An 18570-nucleotide genomic window follows, 5' to 3' on the forward strand; every position below is an offset into this window, starting at 1 on the left:
TTAAGGGCTATTCCTTTGTTCACAAGGCATGTTTTTGGCAGTTTAGTGTCCAAAAAGATCTGGACATCCGTAGTTCTTTGCTTTTTATTTTTTATTTTTATTTTTTAATTTTAATTTAATTTAATTAATTTAATTTAATTTTTAATATTTTATTTTATTGTCTTGTAGTGTCCTAATCCTCATTGTCCAAATTTTTATTACTCTAATTTTATTACTAATTATTTATAACTATTTTATTACTAATAAACTTTTAAGATTTTAAAAAACAAGTGATCGGTGTTTTTCACAATATCCCCTTGTAGGACTGCAGTCTGGTCTAGAGAACCTTTTTTCCCCCATTTCTTTCAACGTTATTGTTATAAATAAAATTGGCTTTCGTAGGTGGGGTTATAAATTGTTAATGATGTCATGTTGTTATGAATTGTTAATGAATGTAATGAATTGTTAGGCCTAATTAATGCAGTAAGTTCTGAAGTTAAATGTACTGTAGCATGAGCATGTGCCCGCTAGAGGAGGGTGGTAAGAACTTTCCAGAAGGTTACCTCACGGCCTGATGACAGCAGCCCGGACTGTAATCGGACAACGAGCCAGCCAGTGACATCGAAGCATCCCAGAATGACTGGCCAGGAACGCACCGCAAATTGGACCAACCAGTGACCGGAAAAAGGCCAATCTATGAAAGGATCAAGAGCGCACCAATCCGGCAGCTTTAAGAGACTTTAAAACCCCCGGGTGCTGAGCGCCTGGGTCTTTCTGCGGAGCCAGTGTCCAAGGAAGCACCCTGTGCTGCCTACAGGCTGACACTTGTATCTCTGACTTGCTGCGTAGGCCACAGGCTTACCCTGGGCTCTCGTCTTCAGTTGCTTTGATTTTTAATAAACAGGCCGGAGCTTTTTAAAAGATCCTAGCCTCATTTTGCCTGTTTTTAACATTTATGTTTACGCTTTGGTTTAATCCCTTCATAAATGGGGACAAACATAGAAAAAGTCCCATAAAACAATCAAAAACTGGCCTGGCCAGGGCGGAGCCGATGAGGCGACCGGCGGGTGGCCGGGGAGGGGGAAAGGGGCCTGGCTCGCGGCAGGACCGCCCGGCCCGGCCTGGCCGAGACGGGGGCCAGGGCCCTCCACCTCCTCACCCATCGCAAGAGACAGTTCCCGGGTTTTTTTGTCTTTAACATGCGTGTTTCACAGAGCCGTGTCCAGCTTCTCAGTGGTTCAACAGACTGTCACTTACAAAAAAGCTTTGCATCACGTCCCTGAATTTCCTCCCATTCCCAACCAGGACGCCCATCCAAGTCCACTGCCTTCCCAGTCCCATATTCAGAAAACATTTGTTAACTGATTGTTATGAATAATTGATGTAGTTATTGACTTTGACTATTATTGGCTTTAGTAAATTCTTCTGATATAGTACAGTTAAAAATGGGACCACACTCCCGGTACTAAAAGTGATTTCAGCATTTATTATAATAAAAAGGCCTAAAGCAAGGGGGCCCGCAGGCCGAGCAGGAGCGTTCCCGTTGAGGATGCCGCGGTGCTGGCACTGGGTCTTCTTGAACAGCCATGTCCTCAATGTTCCAGGTGGAGCGGCACGAATTCAGTGGGTCAGATGCCCCTTTTTATCCTGTTTTTTGTCCCTTTGGATTTGTTTCTTTTTGGATCCTTCATTTGCATGAAAGTTTAAGGGGCTTCATTGGCCCATTACAGTTCTGTCCAGGCTGGCTGGTTTCACTTGGGGGGTGGTGCACTTTACTTAGGTGTGTGAAAAATGCATATTATGTGATTGTCTTTTCACAAATATCAAAATGAATACTATACGTGTTATGTTGGAAAGTTATGTTAATTAACTTATTAATTTTGTATTAATTTTTTTAGTGCTGTATTAATCCTTTTAAGTAGTGTGGTAAATATAGTTTTAGGCTCTAAGATAATATTAAAATAGAAACGATGCGATGTAAGATACTTTTTTTAACTAGCTCAAGGAATGGATAAGATCATCATGAAATTCTTTGCACAGAAATAACAGCAACAAGACACCAAAATTTCAAAAGAAGAATTATTGCCTCCTTATCAGGAAGAACCAGACTTCTTCCAGACTTCTTGGAGCCAAAACACTGATTTACAAGATGAGGGGGGAAGTTGACAATAACCAGAAAATACCCTTTGTTTGGAAAGAATTTGTGAATCATGTATGAGATAGATAAATATGCAACAGGCATATTGGGTTTGAAGGGTTAATCCTTTGTTAGCGAGGTATGCTTTTGTGGCTTAGTGCCCAAGAGCATACGGATGTCTGTTATTCTTTGCTTTTTATTGTCTTTTGTTGTCCTAACTTTGATTCTCCAAATTCTTATTGTCCTGTTTTTATTACTATTCTTTACTATTAAACTTCTAAAATTTTAACACAAGTGATTGGCGTTTTTCACAGGTGTAATACAGTATGCTGAGTACCGAGTTTCTTATAAATACCCTTTTAACCCCTTTTACCATAACCAAACTAACAGCACCTGCTTAACAATTATCAACTATTTTACAACCCTTTCTAACCTATTGTTAACAATTCCCCCCTCTAACTATTTGATCAGGCTTCTAGCCTGCATCAACCTTTTAAAGTTCCACTTCTACTTTTCTCAGTTGCTTGTGGAAAATGAGATGTTCAAGCATATCTCTGGCATTCTGATCACTCTGTTCTTTTATTACGGTTACTTTTTCACCATTTTTCCCTTCCACGTTACCTTGCAGCATGATGCTGCTTTGGACAATGCTGGTTACTATCTGGACTAGACATGGAATTACACATGGTAGAAATATTACACTTGCTAGTGCACACACCACAAAGAAGACCAATTTCTTCCACAATTTGCCATTCCAGGTGAACGAGTTGTCCCACTAATCAGATTCTCCAAACAAGTGTTCCAACACAGGTTAGTTTTCTAATATTTTGAGTAACGTTTTTAATTACATGACTGTGGTCATCGATCTCTAGGCAGCATTCTGAAGTATTAAATTTTCCACAGATCCCTCCTTCCTCTGCGAGGAGGTAGTCTACTGCCAATCGAATCTGGTAAATTACTGATCGTGTTTGCTGTTGCTGCTGTTTAAGAGATCCATGGTCAGAGTTTGATTTGACATTATTTCAAGCACTGCTTGTAAATGGATTCGACTGAGCACTCACACTGGGCTGTTCCACTCGCTGATCACCACATGTCGCTGTCGAGGTGGTCGCGACACAAAGCAGAGACCACACGCAGTCTCAGATGGCAACTCTTTATTATCGACAGTGGCTGACCTTTTATATACTTTCTAATTGTTTATACTTCTTCTGCCCCAACTATTGGCATCAATAAATCAACATAACACCACTGGTGAAAAGTAACAGTGACTTCAGCTAACTTTCTAAAACTACGTTGTCCAGCTACGAAGTTCTCTCCTTATCTTTCTTCAATTCCTCTCTTCTCTCGGTCTCCTTGGTAACAGCCTTGGAGAGAGCTCCTTATCAGCTTCTTGCTTCTCAGCTTCTCCTCGCTCCTTTAGCTGACAGGCCCGCCGTTAGCCCCTTCCGCAGTAATTCATCCATGAGGGGCAGAAAACAAGTAGAACAGAATAGGATTTAAAAGTCTGGTGATTAATTAGACTTGGTTTAAGTCTGACACACCTTGAGATGACACCAAAATTAATCATCCTAGAGTGCAGCCTACAGCCCACTACCCGCATTTCTGCATTCAGGAAACATAGTTTCTTCCTTTTACACTGTCTTTATTGAAAAGCTGAAAGATTCAAGAGGAATTACTAAATCCTCCAATGAGTCCATGAAGTTTCCTCTCAATGATCTCTTTAGTGCTACTGCAGTCTACTATTCAATTATACAGGGACAACTACCACAATACTCTCATTAAAAATGTGTGCTTTGTTAAAATAACCATCAAAAAACCCTAATCAGTCATAGTAAGGCAGAATCCAAAAACTTCAAAGTGTGCGTATAATATACTCATGTAGTTGGAAAAAACGAATACACGTTTATTAGAACAAGTTTTGTTTTAAAATCTCATTTTTTCTACTTTGCATAGCTTTACCTCAGCAGTCCACAAATTATTTTTGCTGTATTAAACTAGTGAAACAAGGATATTTAGTCTAGATTTTAAGTTCCAGAAGGAAGTATTATGCAGCTGTTATAAATGGAAAGTTTTATCAGTAAAATACCGAATTGCAGAATGAGATCAGCAAGAAATTCTATTACTTTGTATCAGTAAAATTTAATTTATCAGTAAAATACCGAATTGCAGAATGAGATCAGCAAGAAATTCTATTACTTTGGAAGAGCAGGGTGATATGTTAGAGAACTCTACCTTTCCAGACACTGGAGAAGGAGGACTAGCACAGGGGCTGGAATAGCTACTGCTCTCTGCAGGCTTCACTGAGGACTGAGCTGGTTTGTCAGCTGAGGATCGTCTGGAGAGCAAAATGTCTTTTTCTTTGTACTTCTTTGGCTGGCGGAGTGCAGGAGAAGCAGATTTCACTGAAACCCTAAAAAGGACATACCTTGAGTTTCACAAGCAGTCACTGAACATTTTACATCGACCTGTCAGCTACTGCATGACCACACGTATTACAGCAACTACAAAATCTATTAAACCCTAACTAAAAATCCCATACTGATCATGCATTGCTTTTTAATGCTACTGTTAAACCTCTTCTGCTACTTCTCAAGCATCACAATTCATGGACAATATTCCTGACTGCTCTCTCAAACAGCAGGCCCAGGTATGAAACACTTCTTTATGGGATTACAAAGCAGCACACAACAGTATAACACCTTTCAACTGTATTTCCATGGTTTCCACCTCCTATGACTAGCAGAAATTTAAGTGAAGCTTGTATACATCAATTGCAACCTACAGTGAGCGGAAGACCTCAACATCTTACTTTTCAGCATGAGAGGAGGCAGACAATTCAGTTTGTGTTGAGCTTTTTCTGCTGTTGGTTGACTTCCATGTAGATGCCAAAGGAAGCTCTTCACAAGTCACAGGTCTTGGTCTCTGGCCAATTCCTGAAGGCTGCTGCAGACCTGCAGACTGTTCTTCAGCACTCAGAACAGCTGTAATTGCTCTTACAGTTGTTTCATCAGCCTGAGACCACGGCTTAGAAGGAGCTCGCATACGACGCAGGAACAAGCTGTGCCACTTCTGCCTGAGTTGCAGCAGCATACCAGCAGCCTGCAGTGAATTCCAGTTCTGTTAAATACTGATGAAAATTAGATCACACAGGTAAGAGGACCCTGTCTTTTTCACAGCAGGCAGCACCTGGCATTCTAATATAAACAGGGCCCACAATGAAAGGCAAGACTAAGGTCTTGGGGAAGGGGAATAATCCATATTTAAACTAAGATGCTGACTTACTTTCTTTGCCTTGGGTGCAAGGTAATTTTTGAAACATTTCATTTAGCTCTGTACTAAACTTAGCTTTGTACTGTAAACCCACAGACTTTTTTTTTCCTTTTTATCTTCTGAGAAAACCCAATCCTTTCATGCTTTATGCCCTTCCTCTCAAATCAGTCTCTACTCATGCACTCTTCAGTCATACTTGAGGGAAAAGAGCTCTAAGTGACATTTTTCTTAAAGAGACACCTGCTCAAGTGTGATGACTAAGTTCAGAAGACTGTAGTCTAATTCCCATGTTATCTGAAATGCTTCCATTGAAATCAGTTTTTAAAATTTACTCTTTTGGACACATCTAGGAGAGACAGTGTTATTATTAGAGCTGGTAAAGCTGTATGTTTCATGACCCATAAACTACCTCCTACCATCGCCACAGCTCCTCAATGACATAAAGACTTCTATTTCAAAGAGGTTTTGAAATTTCTCCTTCCAAAATCTGACAGCAACTTTCTTTCAGCAACTCCAGCTTCAAGTGCTCCTTTTTTGATCTGATTTTGGTTATTCTCTCAGAGAAAGAAGAGCACAATATGCCAATGTGACTGTTCTCTCAGCTCTTGTTCAGATTTTGGCTATCCCAGCTCATGCTATGGCCTGATGGAGCACCATGCAGGCAGGACAGGAGGCCAGAAGGAGCAGAAGGGCCCTTACGCAGCCACTGTCACCTGCAGCTTGCTGTCCCTTGCAGCCATTATCTTTTGTCTGGCAGAATCTCTTCAGAATCTGCTGACCTGTGGAAAGGGACAAATCTGCCAAGCTCAGACATTTAAAACAGCGCACTGCCCAGAAAGTTTGTGAAGCAGATCCAACAGCATCTGGACTGCAGAGGCTTTCCTGCTCCCTTGTGTGAGAGACAGGACACCCACACCAAGAGGGAGGAAGAGGGGTGAGCATTCTCACTGTTGACTTAGGTGACTAATTATTTTCTTTCTTTTTGCTCACAGGTAAAAGAACAGAAAGGTATGGGTGATAGGTGATGAAGCATTGCAGCCCGGATGTTGAATACACGAATTCACGTGACAGACAACTCTGTGCCAAAGGGGATTGAAGCCCTTCAATTCCTGACGAGCTCGTCAAGTAAAGGTTAAATCACAGAGTACATGGTTTGAGAGACCCAAATGGACCATGACGTTCTTGGAGAAAATTCTGGGCTACTCAAATGTTACAAAAACCTTTTCACATCTTTTTACAATTCTTCTACATGAAGCAAGCCCAGGAGTAATTTCTTTCTTACTTCAGGGTCCAGTTTGAGATGGAGCCATTCATCCAGCTTCAGCAGTGGCAGATCAGCAGCTGTTTTGTCCTCCATCTCACTGTCACTGCTATCATTAGATACCCATCCCCCTGAATTAAAGACAAAAGGTGCATTAGCATCTCTATATTATTTCTGCTTACACACAAAAACCTGCATACTACTGTGTTACCAGCAATAATATTTTTCCTTCTAAAATTGACTTTTAAATGTAACCATTTGTAAAACTACCTCTTCTTTTCTGCAAATACACTGGAAAGTCTTTGCTCCAGATAGCAGCAATCAAGTAGCCAGACCTGCTGAAAGTCCTGCTATGTAAAAACCTGTACTGATATGATGTGACTCAACTCATGTACCTTCCCCAGTATTCACAGGCCACTATCCAACTTTTGCCTAAAGCTGTTTGCAAAACCACACGTGGCTCTATTTCCTCGTAAAACAGCAGATTTAAAGACCTAGTAAGGAAATATATATATACAGATATGGCTATTAATTAGGATTCCTGATTTTTCTAAAATGCAATTCAATCAGCATAAACACTACTCTAAGGTTCACAGTTTAAAAGCAAGACAGGAAAGCTTCAGAAATAAGTTGGACTTTTAGTTTGATTCAAACTATGACAACTAGCTGCAGTTATTTTTGCTTCCATTCCAGCAGGACTCAATTGAAATGAGGAAAAAAAGGGAAATTTCTATATCTTCTCTATTACTTACAGTTCATAGTGCAGTTACCTGACATTAAAAATTATCAATAGAACCTATCTTGAAAATGTATGTGTCAGCTAGAAGCAACATGACTTGTTTGCCATATTGATTGTTTCTAAATTATTCTTGCCGTTTCAATAATCTGGGTCAATGTATCAAATAAAGTAGTCTGTAGAAAAAGAACACACATACTACACTTCTCAGTACCAGTATGATCATTAGACATTGTGGCTGCATTCTTTCCTTATGAACTATACTGCAGTTTCTGATACCCTGGAACTGTGTCATTTATGGACTTGAATATGTAAGGAATCCCAAAACGGAGAGATTTCTTACAGGACCGACAAACTCTTCCTGAATAACTACAGGAATTATAACAGCGCTGTTTCCAGAATCAGCCAATATATGTATTAAATATTACTGAAAAGTAAGCTTTCCATGTCACACACTGATGGACACCAACGGAAACATTCCAAATCCAGACTCCGGTGTACCTCGAAAGGATGAAGATGCCTGCAAGGCATTACTTGGCAGTCTGGCTGGTCCACAGAAGAGGGACACGGTGACAGGTGTCACAACAGAGCAGCACCTGATGTTTGCTGTCCTGTGAGCTGCCGTCATTTCATCGTATATAAGCCAGTCTGTAGGGAGGGCCTGGATGGCTGCAGCTTGTCCATTTGCTGGGGCAATCTGTGCAAGAGCAGGTAAGACCAGGCTATTATACCCTCTACCTGTAATGAATGTAAATTTGAACGTATTTCTCATTTTATCCACAGACATTGTGCATGCCTCAACCTGGCAGTGTTCACGGCCAGGCTGGGGGGGCTCTGAGCAACCTGGACTAGTGGAAGGTGTCCCTGCCCGTGGCAGGGGTTGGAATGAGATGAGCTTTACGGTCCCTTCCAACCCAAACCATTCTATGATTCTGTATTTTGAGAAATAAATACATGTATAATTAGATACATATAAAAATATACATGCAAATAAAAAAGCGTGAGAGAATTCAACCAGATTCACAAATTATCCTACCATGAAAAAACAAAATATTTTGCTTTAAAAAGAAATGTTAAAAAAAAAGTTTCAGAGAAAAACTTGCTTTTAAGAGTAGGGATCATTATATCTTTAAAACAATTTTATAATTGGGACCTTTTTTTTGCCATTTTACCTTGTTCCATCTAGAGAAAGGACTAATTGAAACAATGGAAAAATGAAACAATTTCAATTCTATCAGCTGAGTAGAACAGTATTTTCTAAAGCTGTAGTGTTAAATGCCCATAGTGCTTTTAACGTACTGACAACTAGGAAAAGACATTTCTAAAACAAGGGAGAGATTTTAGTGCTGTGTTTTTTGAACTATGAATTCCAAGTGATTTTACCTTTTTACACTGAGACTGGCCAAGAACAGAGGTAGGATGAAATCGCACTTTCTTCTCCTTTGGTTCAGTCAACAGCAGGCTTTCTCTGTCTACATGCACCAGATTGGGATACATCCCAGCCACTAAGGCAGCTTTAATCACAGCCCAGTTCTCAGAGTTAGCATTAACATCTCTAATATCAGCTCCTCCTCTGGCTCTCACAAAACCTGACAAATGAAAAAGACAAAACAGCACCACGTTAGCTTCTCTTTGGTTCTCAAAAGGAGTTAGAAACTAAAGGTGAAATAAACGACTTATTTGTTTCATTTTTCACCACTGCCAACCTTAACAGCAGCAAGAAGAAACCATTACACTGAAATCCTTCCTGATAAGGGGTTTCATACTAACACAGAATATCACTATTTTCTACAATTTAAAGACATTTCCGATGGGAATAATTTATTAAAACATGAAATGCAGTGGCATGTGGAGATGAGGGTGCTTTCAGTTAGATCAGCCACACTTCCTCATCTACACCATACCCTGCATGAATGTGTACATGGAGGTGTATTTCAAATTAAGTAAGGAAAATTACACCAGTGAACATGACTTTTGTTACAATTTCTAAATGCCTGACTTTAAAACAAGGTTAAAGAAGTTTCCAACTTCTTTACCTGAGGCTCTAAGCTGGCCAAGCAACTGTGTTCTCATTCCTGCAATGATTTCCATTGTGGCTTGGGATATGAAGTTCTTTTCACAGAAGGCTCTCTCCCAGCCGTCACTGCGGGCCTTCTGCCATGCCTGACAACGTTTTTACATTTGCCTATTAATTTGAAGGGCTTAAACTAAAACTGCATTTTTTCAAAAAGATTACATTTATGTCAATAAAATGCAAAACCCACTCCAAAAGTTAATGTATCAAACGAGATACCTTTTTCTGCTCAAGAATTAGATTCTCTTTATGTGTTCACTAGAATGATGATTATGTCAAGTTAAAACAAGAAATAAAGATCATTACATTAAGATCATGATTTGAAGTTCAGTGTAGTAGGATATAAAGAGGCACATGGTTAGAACATTTAGAATTTTATAAGGTTTGAAAATATCAACAAAACATACTACAAAAAGGGTTCCCTCACAAATTTATGAGTCCAATACCCAGGAAAGCCACTAGGCAAAAAGAAAGTCTTCTCCGAGGACTTAAGCACAGTCCACCACTCTACGTCCAAGTGGCTTGGTACATTTGCATTGCTTGGCTGGTGTGCTGTGATCAGAACTCTCTGAAATGAAATTCTACCTGGAAAGCCCTGAGCAGGGCCATGTGGTCACTGAACGTCCCGGCAGCAAAACGCTTCCTGCACAGCACGGCTGCTCGCTTTTGGGAGGCCAGCGTGGGCAGCACAAAAGGGTCTTGGCAGGCAAGAGCACAGGCAATGGTCAGAACGGGGTCCAGGCACTTCAGAACTACAGCATACAACACCATTTTACCGAGGTGTGGCTCTACAGGCAATTCAGTGAGGTGATAACCAAGCTCAGTGAGATCTTCCCAAGGGTCCATGGCATCTATGGTCTGTTTATAAACAAATGAACAAACAAAGGAGAGGGGGACGGGTAGGGTGGACAAAATCACTTTACAGAGAAAGCAGAAAGGATGTGAATACTGGACATTAACTAGACTTGTTTCCAAACACTAAAAAAGCAAGTGAAACTATTAACAGAGACAAGATTTCAAAACACTCTCTTCCCTTGACATGGAAAACCACATCCCCACACACAAAATGAAAACAGACAATAAACAAAAACTCAGAACATCCTTAGGTAATTAAAAACGGCTTCAGTACAAACTGAAGTCAGTAAGACAGACTGCTACACCACAAATTTGGGCTCAAACACAATTAACATCTAAACCTATTCCTTCTCTGACCTTAAGCATATGCACAGCATTTCTCACAGTTACAGCAGGCGGAGGATCAGGAGCTTTCATAAGAAAGTCTACAACTGGACAATTAATTGGAGTCAGACGTTTTGTGAACAAACAAATCTCCTGCAAGGTAAAAGGCAGAACAAAAAAGATTACCAAGATTTGGAAACAACCCCAAACCCATGATTTGTTGCAATTAATAGTATGGTTTGAGGACATTGTATTTTTTAAAGTTACAGTTTCTAACTGAACATGCACCTGAAGCGGCATTCTTAGAAGTTCTGGAGATTGAAATTCCAACATATTCTGAAATCGCAGCCTGCTGAAGAGACGAAAGCAGACTCCAGGCTGACAGCGCCCAGCCCTTGAAAATAAAATATGGGAAGTGGTGAAAATGAGGATTTCTTTCTAAAAACAAAACCTAAAGCCAACAGACAGACACAGAAACTCAGAATGGAAAAGAAGAAGCAGTTCTATGAAGACAGTGTTGTCAGTCACACGCAAAGTGAGAGTGTTCCAATCGTGAGTTATCTTTGAGAGTGTGGCAATTTTTTATGGTAATTTTAACCCAACACTGAGAAATCTGGAGAAAGAAAAACAAGGCTTATCTAATGTAAAGTGCTGTGGGGTTTTTGCTAACTTAAGACCAGTCCAAATCTCAATCATCCTTTGTTGTAAGGAATCAGTTGCAAACTTTATTTCTTCCTCTCACATCCCCCAAACAGAAGTGATGCTTGGAGTAAAAGGCAGAATAAAGATTAAATAACTTGTGAGTGAATGAGAGACAGCCAGTTCTCTCATTCATATACATCTATGTGCAAATGTGCAGCTTAATGCCAGTATGACTGATTAAACAGGCATTTGTTGCTACACAAACTTCTGAGCCCTCACCCACAGTGTTGGGAAGAATATAATCATGGCCTGTTAAGTCATGGATAGCTTGGAGAAAGTGAAACAGGCAGTCCTCTGCCCACAGACAAGATGTGAAAACACCCCACTGGACACTGTGACTGCTGGTGCTACATGGGAGAAAGAGGAAGGAGAACAAATTAATGGGGGGAAAACAACCCAGACCTTTGGGAAATGCCTGAGCATCACTCTTCTACAACTTGGGAAATTATTCCAAGGAAATACATACTGACCCTACACACTGGACTAGGCTAGAAACAGTTACTACATTGTGTGCTTTATTCGAAACACAGATTGTGGATATCTGCAAAATGGAAACCAGTATGAGGCATTTATTACCTGCCTTTTCTCTGGACAGCACTGGCTTTTGAAATCCACCCCATTTTTAGCACTGGAACACGACTCTGCACATCAAAAGACTTCTAGAAAAACAAAGAAAGGAATATAAACTGAAAAGTCAATAGGGTACATGAAATAAAAGTTACTAGTTATTTAGATTACCAACAGAAGTTTCCTAAAAAGAATGAAACACTAATAGAGATACAGTAGCTTCTGCAACAAAGGTACCTTCTCAGTTTCAAGTGAATTTATGATGGTATCTCCTTTGTAGTACCTTAATGCTCCACAGTTTGTGAAAGTCAACATTTTCTAGTCAATAGGTAATTGCAAGTCAGTAAAAGCTATGTCAAATCTGTGTTCTGAGATATCACAAAGCAGGTAAAACTACATTATTATACCAAATAAAGTTTTCCTTTTTATCTCACTTGGAAATTACCTACTTGTTTTCTTAAGACTGATGTACAATTACAAAAAAAACCACTTTATGAGAACCTCAGAAATTTGGTGTGCATATCACCTATGAAATCCAATTTCATTTTCAAAGCTGTACACTAGGTCTTAAATTGCCTCATTGTGTGTTCTCACTTTTCTTGAACAAGTAATTAGGAATGGGCACTGAACACAGCAAAAAAAACTGCTTAAAAACTTCATGGATTATTTTTGGACTTGATACAATAGTAGGACAAAAGGAACTCCCAGTGCTCCCTAAGTCTCAGGAAGGTGGTGGTCTAAACTGAGGACTTGTTTTAAAAATCCAGCAGAAATACTAAATTGCAAAAGAGAAAGATCCATTAATACATCAACCTAGATTAGCTTTTACAAGGTTTTTTAGACAGCTAGCTATTTACAGTATTTGTCTTCAAACAAATGGATGTTGAAATTTTCAGCGAGGACTGTTGCCTGACAGGCAGTAGATCTCAGCATGTAAAAGCTTTTTTTCATTTTCATGTAAAGTAAAAAGAAAAAAAAACCAAGTTCCCCAAAGTTTATGCACTGTGTGTTTTAGAATTGCACTAGGAAAATTTAAGGCAATCCTACCTCTTTCACCTTGCCTGAGTCAATGACAAACACCACATCATTGACTGTTATGCTGGTTTCTGCAATATTAGTAGAAAGAATCTGCAAAGAAAAAAAACCAAAACCACCAAAACTAGAGTCACTGTAAAAGCAAAGGCAAAACAGATCATTGTAGCATCGGACAAAGTCCTCTAATACTTGCAATTTTGCGGATGCCAAAAGGTGGAGTTTCAAGCACTTTCTTCTGATCCAAAGTCTGCACACTTGAATGAAGCATGAAAACTTGGTATCTAATGCAAGACAAAAGGAACATTTTAAGGATCCTGAAAAGAAGCAATGAAAAGCCACAGCAACTAAAGGTTTTACCTGTGAGCATTAGCAGCAAATCTCTTGTCATCCAAAAGAATGCGGTCCCTGAGGCTCACTATCTCATCATACCCAGGAAGAAATATTAAAATTGCTCCTAAAAAAGGAAGTGGGTTTGCAAAGTTAAACAGAAAATTCAAATACATGTCGACTAGCACTCAGAAGGTTTTAACGTTTGGGGATTGCTGAAAGAAGAGCACGATTCATCAGAAGCCAAAGCCACAACAGCTGGTTGGGTATTTACCTACCTGCATCACAACTATGACAGATGCTGTGAAATAAGTGCATTATCAGATCCAGATCCACTTTTTCATCATCAAAACTGTGATGATAAGCTGCCAGTAGTTCTCTGTCCTCTGCACTAAGGTCACTACCACTATTTTGGACCAGGGAACTTTCATCCAGATTTCCAAATGCAAATGAAGCGCTGTAACAGAAAAATACACCAGAGTCAAGGCTGCCCCTTCGGGTTTGCATTGAGCCATCAGCTCAAACTTAGATCAAGACCAACACGACTATTGGTCTTGAATTCTAATGCTGAAGTGTAGCAGAAGGGAATCACCATACTATTGCTGTTCACTGATTTCAATGTTAACCCAACAAAGGATGCCCCTTCATTTATTAGTGCTAACTTTAGCTTTCTTCAGCTTAATTGAAACAGAACCATAAGCAAATGAAAGTGTAAAGATACTTCTCATTTATCTGTTCAAGGAAAAATATTTAAGAGATACGTATTCTCCAATAATTTCCCACTAGCAGAAACTGCACTAAGAGAAATTATAATAAATATAATCTTTACAAAACACTACCTCAACTATGATAACTGTAAGTTAATCAGAAAAGCATTCTTGAATGGCCTAGTGTACACATTACTTCTGTCAATTTTCTTTAACATGCCTATTGCGTATAAAAAATATACAGATAAAAACACATGACAAATTTGTTTGCAAAGTAAGCATGTGAAAAGAAAATGGCACATAGCATACAATTAGCAAGTTGTGCAAACATAAACAATACAATACTGAGTACAAACTTGTTTGGTTTTGAAATTCTTATTCTTAAAAAAATAGGTATTGCTATTCAGTCCAGATTTTACAGCATGAAAAGCTAAAACCTGTTCTGATTCAAAGAACACAAACCTCAAATTCCCCATCACTATCATATACAACTCCTCCTGCAAAATAGCTACAGCTTACCTGTAGGATTCCAACAGATCAACAACCTCTGTCTGTCCAAAGTGCCTAGCCCAGTCCACAGCCATCCTGAAAGAGTTGCACAAGTCGTTTCATTAGATTTTTCACTTCAAAAGATGAAGATGAAGAGCACATCAGGTGAGGCAATTGACACCAGACATTTGTACCCATTTCTCTCAGTTATCTCTCAGTTATCTCTCAGTTATTGCTGGATCTTCGACTTCCCATTTGAAATAGGTGTTAACAGCTATCTGACTTTTAGGTAACTACAGTTCTTTACCACAAAAGAATGTCCTTGTACACAGGAGCACCGGCAAACATGCACAAGGAAATGAGGAGGAAGGAGGTGCCATTCCTTTAAAAAGCCCACAACAACGTGCAGAGATCAGACCTGCCTGTTTGCAGTACCCTTGAAGTCATCTCCAAAAGTCACACCCCAGGCTTAACATTTGGCTATTTCAGGTCTTTCAGAAGCTGTCCTCCTCACAATGCACTTCACTGTTTTACACCTTTAAACTGCATTTCTTCCCAAGTTTTTCAAATGTTAGTACCAGATATCAGACCCCTGGAATCCTAATTCTTATCATTCCATACTACAGTTACAAACTGTACTTCCCTGCTTAGATGAAGACATACTCCATGACCACAGAACTTGAGTTTCTACAGATTCACAAATATTTTTACATGCTACAACATATTTAGAAACGTAACAGAAAGATCTTCTGATATAGGTAACTCCATGAAAATACAAACTGCCAAACATTTTGGTCCAATTCAGTAGATTACAGTTGTTCTGCTAAGCAGTGTCTTAAATAAGACCTCCTGAAACAAAGTTTATAGCTCATAATCAAGACCATGTAATTAAGAATTCAATTTAGAATTTACAGAAAACAATGTGATTAACAGGAGTTAGAAACTGTTTAGGCTGTCAAAATCTACAGTTCTTACAGCAGTGTGATAAGTTAGCAAATTAATTTAGATGTTAAAGAATTTTCTTTCTTTCTCCTGTATTGACAAATAAATCTATCTTTTGGTTTCTCTGTTTTTACCAGCCATTAGATGATTTGCAGTGGATACTTGCTCCCATGCTGATCAACTCTTCTACTTGACTCAAAAAGCCTCTCCCTGAAGAAATCATCAGAGCAGTCGCACCAGTTTCACTGTGCCTATAATCAACTGAGAAGTAAAACAAAAAAATCCAGCAAACCCCATAGAAATCTTATTTCTTCATCTAAATATAGTACAAATATTGCTTTCAAATTCCAGCCCAAAGAGAATTTGTTTCCTCACTTTATCTCTGCAGTCACTTCATGTCAATTCCACACTCTTTTAGAAACACACTTCTGTCAATACTTGAAAACAACATCATCAACTAACTAAACAACTCATTAATTCTGCTAGCCCTATCCATTTTTTCAGTAGGCATCAGAATGTAAAGGTAACAACATTTGAAACTGGAGAGAAAAGTAGCCATAAAAATCAAAGTAAAGTTGAGGTTGCTTTTTTCTTATGTAATAGCACATGAAACTTACCACTGACATTTTCAGTTAAAATAAGATTTAACACCTGAGCAAACGAATCAGTATCTTTATGCAACCAGATGTCAGAAAGACAGGAATCCATTTCTTTTACTATCCACGGTTCAAGGCAATTCACATCTTTTTCAGTCTGAAGATAAAAAACAATACTGAAAGATTAGTCTCTTCCAAGAGTTGTCTTCATTCTCATACATTACCCACAAAGAATTTGAATGGTAATTTTTCCCAGCAGCAACCAGAAATCCAGCACTCAGGTATCAATGCATTGATTTTGTCAGATGCAAGTACTAACACAATGGCAGTCGAGCCATTTGATCTGAGGAAAAGCTGTGTACAACCACCCTAACTGAAGAGCACACTTCAGCTACAGCAGTTCACCCCAATCAAGTAATCTTTAAAATAGGTTAATATCCCCAAAGACTCTACAGAACTACCTGTAGAAAACAGATTTTAAATGGCTAGTAATACAACACAAATATAAATGTCTCTTCCAACTAAAGAAAAAACTTACCAGTTGATTAAATACTGTGTCACCACCATCATCCAACCATTTGTACTCCTCATTTGCTCTTGGAACCGATTTTTGTCTCTGAGATGTCCTTTTGTTACTGTTGCCTTGAGCTGAACACCACTCAGCAAGAGTGTACTTCTGTTTCTCTTCTAGAATGCAAAATATTCCCCAAGAAAGTTTGAGTCATCTTTATTATCCATTGTTTTCTACTAAAAAAGACAGTTCCAGCAGGTCCAAGTTTTACCTATTCAACCTCTCTTATTTAATCTAGAATGCTACTACCAGTCCAACATAAATGACATGTTTAAGGGTACCCAAAGTGCACACTGCAAACAAGGGCTATAAGAACGAGGTAAAACCCACCACTTTGGTGTTGAACCCCCCAAGCCTCCATTATTTCAAACTACTGCATTCAAAGGGTCTTCCTTAAGTAATCACCTTCCACACAATCTCAGCCCAGATCTTTTTCCAGAAATGGAATGCTGAAGACAAGCGATACAGTCCCTGCACATAACAACTTATTTTTCTACACAAGTGGAAGAAACATTCGAAAACACCAGTCTCTTAACTGAACTTTTCTGCCCCCAGTGATCAGAGATGAGCACTGTGATAAATATTCAGTTAGGACTGTATGTTATAGCTTTGGGGTTTGCATTTTTTTTTTTTTTTTAATTTCTTTAAATAATCACTGGGATCATTACTTTCAGGTGCCAGGAAAACTTCTGAAGCAGTATCTACTTAATCAACTGAAAACCAATGATGTTTAGCTCAAGAGTGTTAACACAAAAAATACATCCATGCCTGAAGAAAGCAGTGAAAAATGTTACTGAAGGCAACAACTTGTCCATTTAGTGCAAGACTGTACAAAATCCTGCCTGCTTTAATAGCTGCACTTTAGTTTGCACCCAAAGGTACAGAGCATCCTATGCTTCTTTAGTATTCATGTGGGCACAGCCCCCAGTTCTCTATAACTCTACAGCGTAATAATTAGAAAACAGATGACATTTATCAACTGAAAGAAAAAAGAATGCAACCACCAAATCAAAGTGATTTTTTTCATTAATTGCATAAACTATTTCAGTAATGTAAATACTGAGAGCTTAAAAATACTTGCTGTCATCTAATCACATCTCATTTAATCTCCTGACTTTGGAATTTTAACAGAAAAGTATCCTGTTAATTGTTTGTTCAATCAACCAATGATTCTCATTGCCAACCCTTACAATTAACAAGTCCACCGACCTTGCTGCTTCTCTTCTTTGTACTTCACCATCTCTTTGTTTGTATACCCAGTGCTTTGTAAAATGTCCTCCAGAAACAACTCTTTAACTTCAAAAGGCCTGCCTTTGACTAAAATAGAAAAAAATCCATAAAAGATTATATATTCACTAGCTTCACTTACAGCATTCATTTTTTCAAAAACTATCTTCACTGGAGTTTATTTTTCTCAGAATTATACAAAACAAAACATTTCCAAAGTAAAATGCCACCTTGTTTCTCCTCAACCTCTTCAATTTTATCAAGTGTTACAGCAAGAGATGTTCATAAGACTGACAGTTATTAATTTGTTTTTAATGAGAAAAAGAGAACAGCCGTTTTTTTTTAGGGTTACAAACAAGAACTCGCCATGTAAGCCTGCCACCTGGATTTAAAATTTCATTAATTAATAAGCAATTAATACAGCTTTTTGCAAGGTTCCACACGGAGACAGTACATCTTTGTACTGAACTACTTTCTTTTCATCAGAAGTATGTGAGAAGGGAGCCTTATCTCCATGTCCTCAACTTATTCAGCAAAGCTGAGCTTTCTTTACTGAATACTTCTTGACAGATGAGACATCCCAGTGGCCTTTACCTTCTCATAATTTATCCTGATTTCTTTTTCAACATGACTGTTTTCTAGACCTTATCTGTGGACATTAAAGGATGCTTTTTGCATGAAGAATTCAAATCTCTGCATTTTGATTTCTTGTCCCTTAAGCTGACTCAGGATCACTCTGGATTTTCCTTCAGAAGGAACAATCCACAATTC

Source organism: Vidua macroura, chromosome Z, assembly GCF_024509145.1.
Source record: "Vidua macroura isolate BioBank_ID:100142 chromosome Z, ASM2450914v1, whole genome shotgun sequence".
NCBI classification, from domain to species: Eukaryota; Metazoa; Chordata; class Aves; order Passeriformes; family Viduidae; genus Vidua; species Vidua macroura.